Source organism: Vidua chalybeata, chromosome 2, assembly GCF_026979565.1.
Source record: "Vidua chalybeata isolate OUT-0048 chromosome 2, bVidCha1 merged haplotype, whole genome shotgun sequence".
Lineage (NCBI taxonomy): Eukaryota > Metazoa > Chordata > Aves > Passeriformes > Viduidae > Vidua > Vidua chalybeata.
Window position 1 is genome coordinate 61,209,477 of NC_071531.1, and position 20,327 is coordinate 61,229,803.

At 41.3% G+C, this 20,327-nt stretch overlaps 1 protein-coding gene across 3 annotated transcripts in view; it reads left to right on the top strand.

The window, feature by feature from the left end:
- Positions 1-20,327, top strand: part of ZPLD1 (zona pellucida like domain containing 1) — a 103,839-nt gene that overhangs the window by 9,395 nt on the left and 74,117 nt on the right. For 2 of the 3 annotated variants that reach the window (XM_053936500.1, XM_053936495.1), the window contains exon 1: positions 13,720-13,836. The exons of the other annotated variant lie outside the window; for it this stretch is intronic. The gene's annotated coding sequence lies outside the window, so the exon portion shown is untranslated. Of the gene's footprint in view, positions 1-13,719; positions 13,837-20,327 lie in introns of those variants that run through there. 3 annotated transcript variants of the gene reach the window in all.

Consider the following 20,327-nt stretch of genomic DNA (forward strand, 5'->3'; position numbering starts at 1 on the left):
TCTTCTTACACTGCCCAGGTTCAAAAAACTTTGCAGAAGTGCTCCTGGAACTCAAGTAAACAATGCTTGGGTAGAGTAGCTTTAATCAATGATACTAGCAGCTTATTAACAGGCATCTCAAGTAACCTGGCAGGAACAGAATCTGTTTGGAGGAGTTCCTCTTTGAAGTTCTGTACATTCAGATAAAATGGAAAACTTGGCAAAAAACATAAACAGTTGGAAAAGTATTTCTCCCAATTGTGTTTCAGATTGTGTAAGAGATGATGCATCAATAGTAAATTTATTATAACACAGAGCAAATGAATAATTGCACACAAGTACAAATGTACGGGGTAGTGGTGCATGCTTGTATATATTTCTGTATTTATAAACACTTGTGCACAGAGACATTCTTATGAAGTTTTTTTTAAAAAACCTCATGCAGGTAAAAAAAGAAATGGAAGTATAAAATGTAAAATGAATGATAGAGCTGTTCAACCTTTTAAAACGAAACAAATCTCGGTCATAAATAAGTGCATTGTGTCTGGATGCCCGATAACAGCAAGTGGAAAGTCAGTTACTAGGAAACATGTGCCTCACTCCAAAGTACGCAGTGCTTGCTCTGTAAATGCAGACATTTGTTTAAGTAAATTGACTATAATTATGGTGCTGTCTTAGTGGCTTTTGTGAACTTTTTACTATGTGTTTAGGTGACATGAACCCTTTAATCTGAATTGATTGAGATTTAATGTTTAATTTTCTTCAGATTTGTTGCTGGTTGTTAAGATATCTAGCTTGGATTCTGACAAAACTTCAGCTGGGAGTAGGATACAAAATTCCATAATTCATGATAATAGAGTTACTTGGACATCTGCCTTGCATAGTATAAAACAGATAGTTAAATGTTTTTGCATCTAGGTGGCAATTCAAAGCAGATCACTACATTTCTTCTCCTTTATGACTTGGAATATAACTGCAGTTTCCTGGGAAAGCTTTCTTTATCTAGGGTAGACCCAGGAAAATCAGACTGATTGAATTCAGTACTGCAGATCCATGAATGCAGGCTCTGCCTTTCTATGGTAGATACTTTTCTGCAGCTTCTATCCAAAAGGGAAGACACTTTTATTTCTTTGGCTATATATGTGGTTAAATATAAGAAGTAATATATGCACATACCTATTCTGTGTGAGGTTTGCTAGACCATTTGTTCATAAAGACTGCTCTTTCAGCTCTTATTCTTAGAAGTTTTGATAAAAAGACAGTAAAGATGTGTGCTGTTTTATGTGCTCTTTCAGTGCAATTTTAATCAGGAGACTGCATTGTTAAAAGTTGTTGGGCTGGATACAAATTGAACTCACCAGTATGTAGACGTTTTACTGTCAGGAGTATGACTTACTGGAAGCTATTAAATACATTTTCCTGAGTGTTTTGAAAGGGTGTAAATGGCTGAAAAAGGAAAATTAGAAAATAAGTGTGGCTGGGGAGAAGAGAACAGGCTCTTCTGCTTAAATGTGGAGCTAGGGAAAAGGTGAGCTTTTTGGTAGATTATGCTTTCTCTAACTGTAGCTTTGCCTTCTCAGTTCTCCTGGTTTGAGGAATTAGAAATTAATTCCTTAATGTTTTAGAGGCTTTTGCATAGCTCTATGGGTGAAAGTGGGATGTGTCATTTACAATGACCTTAATAATTTTGGGCCACAGTATTCCTGATGTCTGTGTAGCTTTACCAGAGCCATAGAGAGCAACCCCTGGCATATGGAAGTGAGGTGCATCTTTGCAAGGCAAACAGGCTTACACCTCTTTCTGACACAGAATGAAACTTCCTTTGCTTTTGAAAGAAAAATAATGAGCTGGTTGAAGGTTTTTCTAAACTATTACTTCCCTATTTCACTCTGGTTCCTCAGTGGGGGTAGAGCAAGTAACAGCTTAAGATACCATCAAACATGCTAGCAAGGCATACTTTATCTCCAGAATATTGTCTACGAGTACGCCTTCCAGGAAGGATGACATATCACATGCACTGTAAAAGCATGTGCCAGAAATGGACAGTATTAAAATGTTTGTTGTTGTTGATATCAAATCTAAATCTATTTTCTGGGAAAGAAGAAAACATGCTATATATTTTAAATTTTTTTTTCCTTTTCAAGGGGAGGAAGGAGGATACCTTCTTAACTAATTCAGATCATGGTTTCCTAACTAGTTTGTTAAAGATTTAAAGCCTCAGGGGGTATGCCTCCAAGTGTCTTTGGTGACAGAACTCAATAGGGAGGTTTCAGCCTTAATTTTTGAATGAGAAACATCACAAAAAGTAGAGTACAGACTGAGTAATGAGCTCAAATGCCCCACAGAAAATTTGACTGAACTGGAAATGATGTCAGATTCCCCCATGAACGAAACTACTCTCTCCTTAAACTTCTAATGAGGTCAGCACCCTAGCAATGGTAGGGAAAAAAAAGCAAACCAAAAAATCCCCAAGCCCCAGAGAAATCAGGATTTGTAAGACTGCATTGCTGCAGGAATTGTGGGTTTTACTTTTTGGGGAAGAGTGGATGGAAGTGGTAGAAATTCAAGATCAAAAATTCTTTAAGGATAACTTTGTGTCTACATTCAGGCTGAATGTAGACTTTCCTGGGTTGTATCTGTGGCTCAGTGACTCAGTGAGAGTGCAGGGAGGAAAGTGGTGCTTAGTTAAGTTCATGAGAATTTAACAGCCCTAATTCAATACGTGTGAGGATCAGCAGGAAAGAGAACTGCACTTGACTCAGGTTGGCACTATGCTGGCAGAATGCTGCCTGCTCAGAAGGAGACAATGAATGATACTCCCTCAGCTCTGGAATGTGGGAAAGAAAGGAGTGTTGAGGGAACTGTGGGACCTTAAGCAGCCATTTAGACAGGCTCAAGGTTTTAGATCTCATATGGAATGTAGAGACTGGCAGAAACATGATGCCTGTCTATTTGTTGCACTGTTCTGGAGCAGAAGAGCAAACAGGTGTTAGGGCTTGGGCCAGCTGCTTTCTGGTAGCCCTTCTGGTTGCCTTGCTACAGGTGAGACCTTGCCTGGCCTCACCAGGTGGATTTGGTCTGTGGGACTGGAGGCTGATGGAAAAGCTTGCAGGGCTGCTCTGTAAAAGGCAAAATATGTACCAACCTGAGGGAAAGAGTGTGGGAACTATGCCTCAGTGGTGAGGCTTGGGAATAAAAACAGGTAATTCCACAAAGGGTAGCAGGTGTCTTATGGATCCTGGCTGTGGACTGAGTTAGTGCTGTTGGAAAGTAATTGGAGGGAGAGTTTAGTATCAAAAAAAAAAAAAAAACCCACCCTGGGTTTTCTGGTAGAGGCACATAGGATTTTTTCTGCTGAATACATCCTTTCTCTTTTCCCTTCTCTAGCTGTGGTTCTACCTCATTCCCACCTTGCAATATATTTAATATTTTTAAGCTCTTCTTTTGTGTCCTTGCTATGGCATGTGCTCTTTTGAACAAGTCACTGTGAGCTTTGTAGGCAGTGTTGCTTGTTCCCCATACAATTGCTCTGCTGCAGTGAGGTTTGTGAAACTGAATTTGTTTGCTGTTGCTGTTCTCTTTCCCCAAATATTTATCATAAAATATATCAAGGCTGTAATCAGATTTTTAAATTTAAGAGGTGGAGTGGGTAATGGAACATGTGAAACATGGAGCTCTTTTAACATTCCTGAATGAAATCTGGATATTTTGTGTCTCTAATGATTTTCCTTGGTATGCTTGAGCTGTCTGTAATTTACAATCAATTCAACCCTTCCAACATTTTTAATGAGAAAAATACCCCTAATCTATAGCAATAGCTTCAATATAGTGTATCTTACCCTGGTAATAAAAACATTCTACAATATTTTAATCTAGTATTATGGAATACTCTCGGGTATTTTTTTAAATGAACATAAAGGCTGAATGCTGGAAGATGCTCCATGAAAACAAATTGTATTGTTAATCAAACCAAAACACAGAATTCCTCACATAGTGATTTTAAAATGCCCAAGACAGTCTTTAATTGAAATGTTACAGAAAATAACGGACTGAGAAACTGTGTACTTGGTGTTTAATTAACTTTACAGTGTATGTTCAGAAGCTTGTTAGATGGATCAAAATGTAACTATAGGGTGTAAGAGTGTATTGGCAACATAAGTTCATTTATGTGTCATCCAATAATAAATTTCAACTTAGATTAATAAGCACCTTCTTGATTAAACAGTCTTCCCTTGTTGCATGCTGAAATGGCTGATGCTAAGTGCCATTTCCATTCATTGTCTCCCATTAACTCCAGCACTTGCTCTTCCTTATAAGCATTATCTGTCACACAAAGAAACCAGTTTTTAACAATGATTTTTCTCTCTCAGCACCTGTCATGGAGTTGATTTTTTTTTTTTTTTTTTTTTGCATTCTCTTATCTAAATCCAGGCTGTATTTTAGCCTTCTGTGGCTGTGAAATGGGTGCAGGAGATTTAAAGAACTCGCTGGAGATAGGCACCAGAATGGCCTTGTCCACTTTGTGGTTTTGCTCTACATCCATTTCAAAAAAGTTACAGGAGGACATCCAGACTTTGTCAAAAGGTCCAGCTTGTGGTCTTGCAGTAGTGATGGATAGTGGATGACTGGAGAGGAATACAAGGACAGGAAAAACCTATGATGATGCACTCCTGTTGTGTCCAAATCACATTGCTGTGACTTTGTTCAAGCTGTCAATCCCCACACTACTGAAAGCTACTTCCATAATTGTCCTCTTGGGTTAGCAGATGTGCTCTCCCCTTCTGACGTCACAGCAGCTCCAACTCCGCAGAGGCTCAGCTCTGCCCTGACACTGCTGTTTTGGTGTTGTCCTCACCACTTTAGCACTGGCTATGTCTAGTGTGGTGGGGGCACAGGCTAAGTCAAATATAAGTAGTTTCTTTGCACCTGACAAAAGACTCTTCCCTCTTTTTTAACTTTATAGCAAGTTGCGTGGGATGGATTGTAGTACAGTTCTGGCACCCCTCTAACACCAAAGTAATATAGCATGGCCTGGCTTAGACGGGACCTTAAAGTTCATCTCATTCCAACCTCCCTGCCATGGGCAGGGAAACCTTCCACTGCACCAGGTTTTCAAACCTCCATCCAACCTGCCATTGAACATTTCTAGGGATGGAGGGTCCACAGCTTCTCTGAGTAACCCGTTCCAGTGCCTCAGCACCCTCATTGAAAAGAATTTCTTCCTCAACTCTAATCTAAACCTACTGCGTTTCAGTTTAAAGCCACTGTCCTGTCACTGCATGCCCTTGCAAGAAGTTCCTCTCCAGGTGTCTTGTGGGTCCCCTCAGGTACTGAAAGGCTATGATTAGGTCACCTGAGAGCACATGCTGGGCTTTAGCATAGGACTAGGGGTGGCAGTTTTCAACAAAAGAGGATTGATTTGGAATAGATGTAAGGAAGAAGTTTTTAAAATGAGGGTGATAAACCACTGGAATGGGTTGCTCAGAGAGGTGGTAGATGGCATTCCTGGAAACATCAAAGGTCAGGTTGGACAGGGCTCTGAGCACCCTCATCTAGTTGAAAAAGTCCCTGTTTCTTACTTCAGGTGGGTTGGATTAGATAGTCTTTAAAGACCATTTTCAACTCAAACTATTCTATGATACACCCAAAAAAGCAAGGGAGGATGGTGAGCAGTAATCTTACTCCTATTCAAGTACCATTTAATATCTGAAGCAAATGTTTAGGACCACTTCCCTGATGCTTAATTCTAGCAGGGCCCCTCTCTAAAAGAAAGTGTATTACCTACACTCACCTACAGAATTCAGGTCAGGGCTGTTCCCAGAATCCTTGCTATGGGCAGTGGGCTGCCGCGGGGGATAACAAACCTGTGGGGTTTGCTGGGCTAGGGGAAGGGAGGTGCCCTCAGGACACAGAGTAGGTCAGCACCTGGGGTGGGATGATAACAGTGAGGGCAAGCAAAGGTTTTCCTCTTGCTCAGATCTCAGCCACCTGACCCAGGTACATATCAGTGTTATCTTGCAATATCCAGAGCTGCCTCTGCTTTGTATCTTCTACTAGTCATTAAGCCCTGCTTTTAATGGGAAGGGTCCTGTCTCTGTTGGTACAAGGGTACCAAGTGAGCTGAGTGTGGCCCCTAGTGGTCTGTTAATATCAGATACTGAGAGCCAGGGCTTTCTGGGCTGCTGATCTGCTGGGGCATTGGTGCTTTGTGTTAGTTAGGGTCTGCAAATCTGTGAAAGAAAACGACCACCAGAGCTGGGATAAAGAGGTTGCTTGCTATCATGCACCTGCTCAGGTGAGGTCCAGCAACACTGAGGGTATCAATACTGCACCAAAACAGCTGCCACTATGAGATGTGCTAACTTCTCAAGCTGGTGCCAAAACTGGATCTCACTGCCATAGCACTGGTACTTTTGTTAAATATACAGTAGAAGCTTTCAGTAACCTAAAAGCTACAATAGATGAGAATGTTTAGACAAGGACAAAGTAACTATTAAATCACGGAGGTTGTAATTTATTAATGTTTACTTCTCTAATTTGCTGAGGTCTGTTATAAGGTCTTTGGCCCTCTAAAGTTTCTTAGCAGCAGACATCTGGTTTGGGTGTCAGAGGATGTAGTCTCAAAATCTCCAGTCCATCTCACTTGGTCTGTACCATGTTCTACTGTCCTCCACAAGAGAACTGCAGAAGCAAAACTGGTCACTCTGGGTGTATAAGGAATGAAAGGAAGCCCTAGCCCAACAGGATGCATTCCCTGAAGGACAGATTTAAAAGATAAGCAATAACCATGCTACCAATCAGCTTATTTGTTTATCTGCTATCTTTCATTTTAATCCCAAGCAGTATAAGCATCTAGCAGATAAGGCAAATCAAGTGGCATTTCTGTTTTGCTTTTAGTTTCTGGGGGCTTTGTGCTTGGGGAATATGTTTCCCACCTTTCATAGCATCCTGCAACAGATGTGTTCACACCTGTGCTTGCCCACAACTTTGATGTCTTGACATTGAAGAAAGTTACTCCTAGTGCCTGTTGAGTACAAAACTTTCTTTGCAGTAAGAAATTTTCACAATTCTGTACTTCTTTCTGATCTATGGGCCTGACTCACAAATATGAGCAAACTGTAAAATTGTGCTGGTGAAAAGTGAGCCTTCCCTGGACATCTGTCATGCCCCTGACTCAGATGTTATTTCCCTCTGAGGTATCTGGCCCTGCTTCAGCTGTGACTCAACTGTTTGTGGCACTGAACAGCACAAATAACAGCCTGGCCTACTGAGGAAAGCTGAAACTGGCACTGATTGTATATTAGTATGCTGCAGCTAGGCTGCTACTTTGTGAGAAACTGAGTCATGCCTGCAGTTGGCCAGAAAAGTCTGAGGTCATTGGGAGTCAGGCATGCTGCAACTCACGCTCCTCCTTTCTCCAACCAGAGCCCTGTGTCATTTCAGTTCCTCAGCAGCTAGGGAGAGCCTTCCTTACCCTGCAAGAGACAGAAACCTGGGAAACAAAAAGGAGCTTAATTCCCCTTCCATCTGCTGCAACTTAACCTGCTTGCAGTGGTCTCTGTCCTGTGATTTGTGCTGAGCTCTGTAAGCATCATGAAGGTACATTTGAGTTTTTGGAAGTGTGTAACACAGAACCCACAACAGTGTTTCTAAAAACTGGCTCGAGTATCTATCAAGGCTTTCTAACAGTGTCAGTTGACTTTTTTTCTTCATATAAAAAAGGTTTGATTTTTTTTTAATCACTTTTTTGTACTTGTCTAATAGGGATGTTCTCACTGGTGAGGTTAGGCACCCTTGGAGAAAGGTGATGTGAGGATGCTCTGAAAAAGTATATCTTTTGCCTTTTTTGTTTCCTCTTCCTGTTTGAGCACACAGTAAAGGCTTCAGCTGCTTTCTCTTTAGACAGAATCTGCCTCATCTCTGCTTTTTAAAGCCGTGCCAAGAAAAAGAACTTTTTGGGGTTTGCCTGAAAAATACAGTAGAAACCATCTTAATGTTACCATCTGCAGACTGTTATTTTTCTTTGCAATGAGACTGGGAAATGGTGATGTCTCAGATAACACTGAAAAGATATGGCTGGCAAAAGCTGGCTTGAGTGAAATTGCTAAACTGTATTTTAGCCACAAAAATCTTCCCTAACTGATTCCTACAGAACTTGTGAGGTTGACTGTGAAGAATCATGTTTTTTTCATACGTGTAAACAGCATTTGGAATAAAAAAAGTATTAAAATGGCTGACTAACTAGTATCAGTAACTGGAAAAACTGCCTCCCTGTCTAGCCTTCCTGAGGGAGCTGCTTTTCCTGGTGAATGGGCTGTGCTCTCACCACCTTCTGTGGGCAAATGCACGCTCAGGAGAGGCAGGGTGGAGTCCGCTTTATCCTGCATGTGCAGGATAACATGGATCAGTCTGGGGCTGGGAAAAGGATCTGTGCAAGGGAAAGGATAGGGAAATAGGATACAAGACAGGAAAGCAGACCTTTGTTTGAGCAGTGTTTTCTAGTCCGTCTGTTCCTCACAGGCATAAACTTAATATGCAACTTGTTTTATAGCAAGAAGCTATAGTACCTTTGAAGTCCCTTAACTGAAGAAAGTTTTGTTACATTTGCCTTTTCTCTGCTAGCTCAGATCTTGGTTATTCTCATCTGGTATTCTAATTTTTCTATGAGTGGATGCTTGAGGGAAAGGCAAAGAAATAAAACAAACACCTTAAAATGTAGCACAAGTATATAAAGTGTGGAGAGCTATGTGTGAGAAATGCTTCCTTGTCTGCAAAGGTGATCTGCCTGTGCAGTGAAGCATGAAATTTGGTTATCATCTTATTCCAAACTTTATTGTAGGCTGTGGAGCTGAAAGCATTATTAATGTAAATCAAATGATTCAGCCTTTCCTAGGTAACATAGTACTCTTTAATTTTCAGAGGCAGAGAGTCCTGTAGATTGGTTCTGTGCATCCAAGCTGGCAATTGTTTTTTGCCCCACAACTTGCTTTCACAGTAGTTAAGGGATAAGGGACCCACAGCAGGTCTCATGTTCTGACCCAGTGCATATAAAACTGAATTCTTTCAAAGACAGTGTTTTTTGGTGTTTTTTTCTTTTTTTTTTTCCTCCTTTTTTTTTTTTTTCCTTTTTTTTCTTTTGTTGTTGTTGTGTGCTGGTCTCTTTAAAAACAAAATCCCTTGCGTGTCTGGTATGAAGCATCCCTTTTATAGTGGCAGATCAGATACACATGGTGTGACTGTCAGAATATTTGTCAAATGCCTCAAGTCCAGGCTAGTCTGTACCCTGGGTTGGCTCTGCTGAGTGCCAGGGGGAATGATCAGGATCAGAGCTGCAGCCGAGCCAGGCCCTGCAGATGGCAGCAGAAGAACACTGAAGGCAGAGCCCTGTCTGCTCGGTGCAGCACCATCCCCAGCTCTGCCTCAGATGGAAAACTTCAGGTATTCTCCATTGAATACTTCTGCGAGGTTGAAAAGTGAGGGCACTGAATTCAGATATTCAAACCATGTGCAAAGGTGTCGGAGTTCAATGCTTTGCTGACAAAAAATAACACTTTGGAAGAAAGTGAACTGTAAAGAGACAAAAATCCTTAAACACAAAGTGCATACTAGTAATGTATTATAAAGTGATGTCCTCTCAGCGTGTCCTGTTATTGTCCTGAGTAAATACTGACAAAGGTAGCTGTTGTTTCCCATCACGGGGTTCCTAACTGTGGTTATGATGAATGCTCTTGTTCCCAGACTGACCTCAGGGATGCCTTTGGCCATACAGACTCGGAGAGACCTACTTCCAGAGTAGCTCTAACTTAATATTTAATAATTTCTTCCTTGAGGCATGAGATCAGAAGCCCTCAGAAAAAGTAGTGAAGTAACATCATGAATGGCTCTTTGACTGTTGAGTAGCAGGGGCTGCTGCAGCTGAAGGTGAATTGCAAAAGGTGTAGGACTCTCAAAATACCTTGTCCTCATCGCTGTTCTCCCGTATGTGTTACAAGGTGGGAGACAGGCTTCAGCTCTGAATTTCCATCACTTCCAGGGTGAAGCTTATTCTGGGAAATCTTCAGCCAGCTGCTGAAGCTAGTTATGAGACTGTTTTGCATGGTTAGCTTATGTGCCAGGATCTAGCTCTGGGTGTCTGTTATGATTATTTATTATTGTAGGTGAATGTAATCATTCTAGCAGGCTGAAGAGACCATTTACTGTATATAATAACAGCTGATTTTATTTGTTGGTATGTTTTATTGTTATTAAAAGCCCTCCCAGCAATGGATCTAGTGTTCTGGTATCAATCAAAATAAGACTGCTATGAGAAAAGGTTATTGCCCATGCAACACAGCTCTTCTTCAGCAGTATTTTTATTATGTATTTTTATACACATGCAGGTGGTAGTACATAACCTCTGGAAAATGTGCAATTAAAAAGAGTACTTGCACTCTTTTCAGAAATCATGCTAATATGCCAATTTTGTCTGCAGTCATGTTTCTGGTAGTGGTTTCTTACAATCACCATAATAATTGAAAAAAAGGGCAGTGTTCTATATAATGGGGTTTATTGGGCATATTGAGCAGTAATATACGGCTCAGTGAACCTGTGTGTAGCCAAATAATTCTAAGGTGTGGATGTAGTACTTGCTGGCTTGAAAACGAGCTAAAAAAGGAGCCTGCTTTAAGCATAAGGGTCAGCAGGATGGGTGCTTTGCTTCATGTTTATCACCTGCCCTGTTGACCTCTAAAGCACCAGACAGGCAGCTGGAGGGTGTATTTCCGCCCCATATATTTGCTTTAAATAACAAAAATCTTCATCTGTCTCCTGATAGTTCTCAGCACTGTCAAGTCAAAATAGTCAAGCACTTCTAGCCAAATGAAATGTGGTGACTCTCAGTAGTGCCATTGTGTTGCTGGTTGCCTGATCCAAATTGGTTTGATACCTAAAGCTGTCACAGTACCAGTGTGTAGGAGCAAATAGAGTGGATCCCAATACAAAAGTTCACCCTGTGGTATGAGAAATGTAGAGTTGAATCATGTAGGTTTGGCTTGGATAGAGAGTGGACAAAAGAACTGTTTTAGAATAGTGCATGTTGCTTAAAGGATGTCGCGAGGTGTCACCTGAAGTATTTTATGGTTGATGTTGGTCTGTGTTGCTTAAAATACTTGTGATTTTAGAGAATGACACCTGCAGTGGTGACAGCACTTCTTGGTCCAAGAAATATCTGGATTCGAAATTTAGTTCTGATAAAGGATTCCAAAATTTTGTGTTAGAGTAGCAGATCAGCAGAAAGGACAGAAGGTAGGCCCCACTGTACATTAGCTGGAAGTTAGACACTTCTCTTGGAAATTGATCTAGTCACAAGGATCCATACATCCAGAGATGCTTGGCTGTGTTTTGTGCTCAGTAGCTGTTCCAAGCACTGGACCACCCTAGGCTATGTAGGCTATGCAAGTGAAATCACACTGAAACCATTGCTTTGTCACAAAAATCTTAAGATTTTAATTCTTTGAGCTCAGCTTTTTGCCTCTGTGAAAAGTGGCCATCAGCTGGTGAGGAGAGGGAAGTGGCTGACTTGCCGTGGATTGAATGGAGTATTAAGGGAGTGACCTTTGCAAGACTGTTTTTGGAAATATTTCTGAAGTAATGTTCCCATCTTTATTCCTCTCATTTTAGACCTTGGCCTTGAAATACGCTCCTTGAATGCTCTCAGAAGCTTAGTTTTCATGTTGCAGGTCATGGAAACTGGGGTCTGCCCGTGTGGTCAGTTATGATTTTTCATTATTGTGGGTGAATGTAATCATTATAGCAGTGACAGCTGTGTGCCTGTGTTGCTCGTGTGCTGCAGTACCTCGACTTGAGCTACGTCTCATCCAAAATCCATTTTCTGTGTTACCTTGGCTTGGGACAACAAGCTGATATGGCACCTTCCAGAGATGTCAGTGTGCCACAATATGTAACAATGATGATATCTGTCCCTGTAGCCTGGCATACAATGCAAGAACTCTGTCTTAGGTGGGATTTTGTTTGTGAGGTGTGTCTGTAAGTTCAGGCACTGCTGACTGGAAAAAACAATACTGGCAATTTCTAGCAAAGTACAGAGGTTGGCACTGAAGCAAGGAGCATTGGAGTTATTGGTAATAAAGTTTTTAACATTGGCGTTACTGGCGATAAAGTTTTTAAAACAGTGGGACTTCCCTGAGTATTCACTATTTCCAGAAGACCTCAGGGTGACTCCTTTGTTCTACCTCTCTCTGCACAGCATCTTTGTACAGGACCATTGTAGGAGTGGAGTTTACAAAAGGTGGAGAAGGACCTTGAAATCACATGGGTCATCTTGTGAAGACAAAATGAACTCTCTGAGCCAGAGAAGTGTGTTTTAGATGAAGACAGCAATACAACAGGTACAGAGATGAATGGAAATGAAATTCACAGCATTTACAGTAGTTTGCCACCAAAATGGGAGAACAAAGCGAGCCTGGAAAGTGTGTTCTGGAGCCTGTACTGCTGAGAAGTTACAGAAGATAGTCACTGAGTGTACTGGTGCTGGATGTTAAATTTCCTGGGCTCAAAAGAACTGCAGGTAGCTAGGAAATGAAAAATAGCTTGAGAAACCAGGAAAATCACGTGTGATAGAAATAGCATAGAATAGAAGGGAAGAAGAAAACTATAACTCAGCAGAACAAGTATGAGATACTTTGCTTAAGCAGGAACAATGAATTGCACAGAAGCAGGATGGGGGAGTAACTCAGTGGGTATAACTCAGGGAAGGGAGTAAATCTGGTCTCCCCTACAAAAGAAGAAGTGGGAATGGTAATTTATCACAAGTAGCATATGCATCAGTAGTGTTATGACACTAAGAAAAGAGGCATATATGTTACTAAAGTCTGTAGTAGACAGGATTACAGTCAATCAGATGTGCTGAGCAGATATACTGCTTCACATTGCTGTCCTGGCACTGCTGGAGTTCTGTGAGCTATTTTGTGTGGAGGGTTCAGGAAAGATGTGATCTCCTGGGGAGGCCCCAGCAGAGAGCACCATCAGAGAGCTCAGCCATCTGGCAAACATAACCTGTGACAGGTTGGAGCAAACTGATGGTTGGCTCAGAAAATGCCATTCCTCTGTAGAGTGCTGTAGAGAAGGGCAATGATGTGTTCCCTGTCTCTGTGGTGGGTACAATGAGACCTGATGGACCTGAATTGCTGCCTTTAGTTTAGGCAAAATGTTAGGGGAAATCTGCGGTGATTAAGACGGAAAGGATGGGAAGAGGGACTCAGAGAGCACACTCAGCAACTGGAGGTATTCAAGAACAGGGTAAGCAGCTGTCAAGAGTGACACCAGAAACCCACGATCTCCCTGTTATTTGGGTGCCTCTATAATTTTTTATTGGAGGTCTGTCTCCATCTTGCATCATTTTTAAGACTTGGATATCCCCCCCGTTTGGAAATACACCTCCACACTGTGCAATCCATCCCTTTCCCACACAGCTGCCTTCTGCTGCTCGCTGCCCTTTCTCAGCCGCCGAGCTTACGAGTGCCGCTCTTGGGGGCCTCCTTGCTTGCTGTCGGACCCGGCGAGGTTTGGCCGCTCTTCCTGCCCCGCTGAGCCCCTGGCGGGGTGCGGGGGCCGCTCCCGGGAGCGGGACGGGCGCCAGGGGCCGCTGCCGGACCGGGAACGCGGGCAGGGAGCCGCGGCGCCGCCGAGCCCCGGGGCGGGGCCGGCCGGGCCGGGCCGGGAGCGCCGGGAAGAGGCATCGGGGGCCGGTGTGAGGGTCACGGGTAGGAAACCCGGGCTGCTGCCCGGCAGGGAAGCGCCGGAAGAAGCTTCCCGAGTCAAGGATGTGGTGGGCTTCGTGTTGACAGGCGTGTTCAGTCAGTAAGTGAAGTGTGAAAAATGCAGATAAAATGATTGGCTCTTCGCAAATATTAAACGGAATACTGTATGTGTTATGGAGGGTTATTTTGTAATACTGTATTAATCCTTTTTAAGTAGTGTGTTAAATATAGTTTTAGGTTATAACAAAGTTAAAATAGAAACTGCGATGTAAGATATTTTTTTTACTAGCTCAAGAAAGGGATAAGATAATCAAGAAACTCTTCACACAGAGATAACAGCGACAGGGCACATAAAGAGTTACTGGCTCCTTATCGGAAAAGACAAACATTTTTCAACCTTCTCTCCGCCTTTATGGAACCACCAGGATTAAGGGGAAGAAGTTGACAAAAACCAGAAAAGTTCTTAATTTGCAAGGAAATTTATGCATCATGTACGAGATATATGAATATGAAACAGGCTATTGCTTTTAAGGGTTATTCCTTTGTTTGCAAGGCATGTTTTTGGCAGCTTTGTGCCCAAAAACATCTGGACGTCCGGAATTCTTTGCTTTTTATTGTCTCGCATTGTCCTAATCCTAATTGTCCAAATTCTTATTACTCTAATTTTATTACTATTTTTATAACTACTTTATTACTAATAAACTTTTAAAATTTTAAGAAACAAGTGATTGGTGTTTTTCACAAGAAGGTTTGCTGATTTCTATCAGTTATTGTTCACTTTCCGAGCCTTGGAAAGCAGGAGCATGATCCCCTGGTCGTCCTTCACAGCCCTACTATTTTTTTTTTTTTCTTTTCTTGAAGATCCAAAGTTCAGTATGAATGCTAGTCCCATTTTTCCAAATAGCTGTCCAGCCCTCTGAGTATTACATAGCTGTCACTTTAGGTACTTGAGCACCTTTTCACACCTTCATGTTTTAGACTTTTTCTGTTCTCTTTAGAAATTTGAAGCATCCCTTAGGTGAATTTGAGAACTTAGTCATTGACAGAGTAAACTTGCCCTGTTTACTGGCCACCTCTGCTCTGAATTCTTAATACTGAGTGCTTGAGTAGCTTAGCATGTGACAATCTCAAATGCTATGTGACACGGTTAACTCTTATTGCTCAATATTATGAGACAATGCGATTTTGTATGAGCCCCTTCAAGTCCTATCACCTTCTCAGGGGCTGGGAGCAAATCCTCAAGATTTATGCTGTTTTGCTTTGTTAGGTGGTAGGAGGAATGTTTGGGATGTACTCCAGGTCTCTGAGAGCAGGATTCTGCATGGTTGAAAGACCTTTTGGTTTGACTACAAACTGGTCCCACACTGCAAAGATATCTGCAAACTGTGTCATCCCTCTTGTTCCCTGCAAATGAAAGGAAGCATTTTGCTATTAATTCACTTTCAACTATACTTAATATGAATAATAACGATCTCATTAAGGGCTGGCAAACCGGTCTATTTTAGAAACTTTTTTTAACAAGGGATGATTTGAATTTCCATAGATTAAATTAGGTGCTAGCCTTGAGTAAGTACAAATTTGTAGATAATTAAAATCAGGATTAGTGGGAAAAGAGGTGAAAAATGGGGGTCAGATGCAAACCATCATGGGTCAGGCACCGTCAGTTTTGCTCTTGCATTTTTGTGCTGTTCAAAAAAAGGTTTTTGATTCTGCTGGTTAGAACAAGTTTCTAATAGTTTGGCGAACTGAGCTACTCATTTCTAAACAGGGCCTTATCTCAGTGACAGTGATAAATTCTCTCACTTAACTAAAATTTACAGACTAAAAGGTTTAAATATATACTGAGTGTCCTTCCAGCTTTATGGAAATGCTCCACAGACACCTAAAATAGGTGCAAGGAGTTCAATTTAGTTTAGGAAATATATATATATATATTTTAAATAAGGGGATCTATTCCTTAATAATGGATAAATTCCTTAATTTGAGATTTCCTTATGGATGGTGCTTTAAGTATTAATGTCTGTTTCTTGTGCTCATTGCCTATCTTATCTTTTGGTAGCCATTTTGTATGTGTGATAAAAAGGGGATTCAACTTAACTTGCTTTGAAATGGAACTGTTATTCTTGGAGTAAAGTGCTTGAGGTAACATGCAAAATTCATGCAGCTTCATTGTTCAAGGAATGAGATAATTTATGAGAAGTACAGGATTTAGAAGTCGTTTCAACCTCAGGCAGATTGCAGTGGTCCCCAGCTTGAGACCTCTTTGTGATGTAGTTAAGGGTAAATGCTGGAAAATGTAAGTTTGCACACTTCTGATTTGAGCAATGAAGAGCTTTATTTCTCACTGCTGATTGAGCACCATTCATACAAGTCTGTACCTTATTAATGCACCATTATAATGCTACTGTCAACCTATAGGTATTGAAATTTTTAACAGATCTAATCCTTTTTATGGATCTTTTTTTGTTACATCAAAAATGATGCGACTTGTAAGTTCTTCAGTGGGAGTTATTTAGTACCATGCAGAAGAGAAGTCTGGTGTAGGGGACCCTCCTGTAGTTTAATCTAGGGGGTTTGGAGGAGTCATCAGAGCCTAGAGAAACTTATCTTGTGCTTTGAGTAACAGAACTTCTAAGCGTTGCTAAAATTGAGCCTAATGTATCACTCTCCACTGCTGGAGCAATGATAACATAACCTGGAAGTAGCCTTTTAGCAGAAAAAAGTAAAGATGGGTCACAAAATTTCCCAGAAGATACAATAGAGGGAGAGGTCTGATGACAAGCAACTTGGTTGTGTTCTCTGGGTAGAAGTGAGGAATGCCTTCATTCCTTAGGGAGTACTATGGACTAACACGGGATTCAGCCTTTAGGGTCAGCTGAGGTACACGGCTTTGGGACCTCGACTCTAGACCAACTTGATATTCTTTGAATTCTCTGTAATTACAGAGTCCACACACCACCAGTGACTCTTCTGGTAACAAGAGATCAGTGAATTCAAGAGCCATCTTCAATTTTAATTTTTACTGTTTCCCTTTGTGTTAGGTATCCCAGAAGTGCAGAAAGGGGTTTGTTGTAAAGGCATGGTCATGTTCCTCTGAAGACCTCAGGAATATAGCTGGAATTTGGCTGTTTGTTGAAGTTTCTTTTGTTATTTTTAGAACTAGGACATCCATCTGCTGAGATACTGAGACTTTATCCTGTAGCTTGAAGGGAGTAGGGGGCACATAAGTTCCAACAGAGGGTTCATGAACCCCTACAGGAGTGAACCCTACAGGAGTGCTGTCTTCCTTTGTGATATCCACAATTTTTATGGCAAAAAGCTCATTTCCATTCTGTTGGAAGAGCCAAACCTTTGCTTTAGTTGTTACTTAAACCCAACTAATGAATCAACCAAAAAAAACCAACCAAGCTGCTGCACCCCTGTTATTGTCCCCTCAGTCTCCCTAATAACTAAAACCCTAAAAACCAAAATGCATTTTGCCACTGTGGTAACATGCAAGTTGAAGATCATTGGAGTGGAGAGGGGGAAAAACCCCATCACCCGCAGAGCTTCTAGCAATTCATTTATTTCCTTGTAGGAGAAAGTGAAAAGCTTCCCACAAGATATAGGTGTGGTAAGGAAAACTCAGTGCTCCACTGCATGTTTCCTAGAAGTATCAGTGACCTGGTTCCTACCTCCGACAATACTTCAAGATTTAAGTGGGAATCTTCCCCTACTGTCCTTCAGTTCCCAGTCCATTAGTGTAATGTCTACTGTAGCTGCCAAGTTTCTGCCCCTCATCATTACTTGGCTGTTCAAAAGGAGGGAACTGTGGAGAATTACTGGGTCGCACTTACGGAGATGTGAGCTAAAATCCACTCCTTGTCCAAAAATCAGGAGCAGAAGCTTATGAGTAGTAGTTAGCATATACTGACGGACCTGAAGCTTGTCAGAGGCCCTTGAGAGGGGCAACTGGTTAGGGTAGAGCGAGACAAGCAGTTGAAGGTGGGCAGTTGCCATTATCATAGTGCTGTGTTTGAGGGTAACTTGTTCCATGTCTTGCACCCTGAGGATGAGAAAGCTGCATAGGTAGCAGGAAAGAGTGGAAGAACTGCTCTTATGGGAATGGTGATTCAAAGAGGACAGGCTTTTTAGCATGTACACCAATTTCCTCTGCTTCCCGCTGATGCTTTGTAGAGGTATTCTGCAGAAGCAGGGTTACTTCTGGATTAGCTGTGCATTTATGCCCTTGTGGTGACTTCCATATTTACAACTTTGGTGGAAAATAAATAATTATGAATAGCCATTTTTATGTCATTAGAATTACTGGAATCATATGTGGGTATTGGCCTTTTAAGATGTAGCTGAAATGAAGCCAGGGTACAAAACCAGTAAATTAGAACACTTATTTTTCATCACTTGTCTGGAGTTTCCATGTATTGTGCTGTTTACAGCAGTGTGAGAAAATGAGAGTTAGAAACTAAATATATTTCTCTGTGATGGCACGGTTTGCAATAATTTAAGCATAGCCAAAGTTTCCTGCAAATAAAGAAGAGGTTGAGTCTTATGAATTTACTTCTTTTATTTTAAAATTGCTCCTGTGGTTGTTGTAAGTGCTTGGAAAGCAAGATTAGAACATTATTAGAAACTTGTCCCTTGGGGCACATCTTTTATAGTATTACCACTGGGAAAGAGATGGTTGGGAGGGAAGCATTTATACTGAAACAGCAAGGTCAAGAAATATTTTTCTAAGTAATACAGTACTGAATATCCAACCTAGTGGCCCTTCACTGTCACAAAGAAATCCTTTGGTAGGCAGAGTGCCAATCATTTCCAAAGTGCCCTCTCACCTCCCTTACTTGTGCACTGGCAGCATTGTTTCCTTTCTGATTTTTCTTAAGGCATTAGGCATAAGAGTCTCCAGCTGAACCTATTCAAACATGGGTGTTCTGGTAAACCTGGATGTACTTTTTGGCTTTTCAGCATTCTCTCCCTGGCCATTTATTGTCACATGGCACCTATGGAGAACTTTCTTCATCTCACTGACAGTCCATACAAAATACATTTTCTCTGTTTTCAGCAGCACTCCAGCTATGAAAGTCTCTAACAGGCTGTAGGATTGAAGAGGAAAGCAGGAAGAGTAGGCTGTGGGGGGAAAGGAGGTGGTGAGACCTGTCCTTTGGTTTCTATGATTCTTTGCTAACTGGGTTAGGTCTTGTAACTTTTTTTGGCTGTTGATGTTTCATTAAATCTGCAGAAAAGGTGACTGGGGTTCCACAGAGCTACTGTAATTTCCTACCTGTGGATATAAGGATTGGGATCTGTCTTCTCACTCCAAGTGGTTTTTGTTCTGCGTCTAAGGAAAATCTGCGGGATATGTGCTGGTTTGCAATGGACAATGTGATCCTCATTTTCTGTTTTACAGTAAAGCATTCCAGCTTTCTGAGATGAAAACCTTTCCTGACAACCTATTTTGGTTTAAATATCTTTCTACATATTGTCTTATTTTCTTTCATGAGGGTTGAAAAATCTTTTTGAAGAAAATTTTTTATTACTTTGCTTATTTAGTTTACTGAACCTTCTGCCCCCAGTCTAGGTGCTGTACAGAAATACGTATGCTCTCATCAGGTTCTTTCAGGTCTTGTATCTGTGAGGGAGTGTTTTTGCCTTTTCCTTGAAACTTCCTAATACTGAGGTGGTAGAACAGATCAACACCCCAGAAATATCAAAATAGATGTAGAGTATCTGGGATATCTCTGGGTTTTTTCCCTCTCTCTCCTCAGTGAAAATGTTTTCCAGTTTTAATTATGAGCCCTGGATGTGCATCTTGAGATTTGCAGCATCTGGAGCATGGTGCAATGATTTCTGCTCTGTGAGAGGCATGCAAATAAGCAGCAGCTTAAACTTGCTCCCTTCTGCGTGCAGGCTTTCTCCTCAGCACATACAAATATCTTTGTATATTGTGTCAGTGTAAGAGACATATTTTCAGACTCCCTTAGCTTTCAAGGCAGAGGGAGGGATTCTCTTAGGGGAAAACTGTCACCAGATGACACAAGGAAAAACGACGCACCACAGCCTTGGTCACAATGAAGAGACTAATTTATTTTCTCTGACTCCAATCTTTTATAGTTCTCAAAAGGTGCCAGTGGATTGGAGGGTGAACATGCCACCTCTCCAACGACTCTGGACAAACTACCTGTACATCAAATTTCTCCGCCTCTATGAAAGAATGCAAAACAATAGGTTGTTTACAGAAAGTTGTGTGGGAAAGTTCTCTACAAGAATGTAAACTCAGAAGGCTTTAGAAAACTCTTGAAAATCAGGGTGACAGAAAACCTTACATAACTTCAGTGGTTTGACTTCATGAATTAAATGAGTATTTTCTAATTGGATAAACTCGTGTGAGTCACACAGCTACATACGATAGGGGAGGGAAGATTGACACTGAAATGGTTTGTTTATTGCTAAAATCCATAGATAATATTCTTCAAAGTACCAAGTTTTCACTCCCACTTCCCCGTCCTGTCCATCTCTTCATATATTGCCGAGGATAGCTCTAAAAGGAACAGCTGTGCCGTCTGCCTCCAAGATTATTTCAGTCCTCACTGTTTT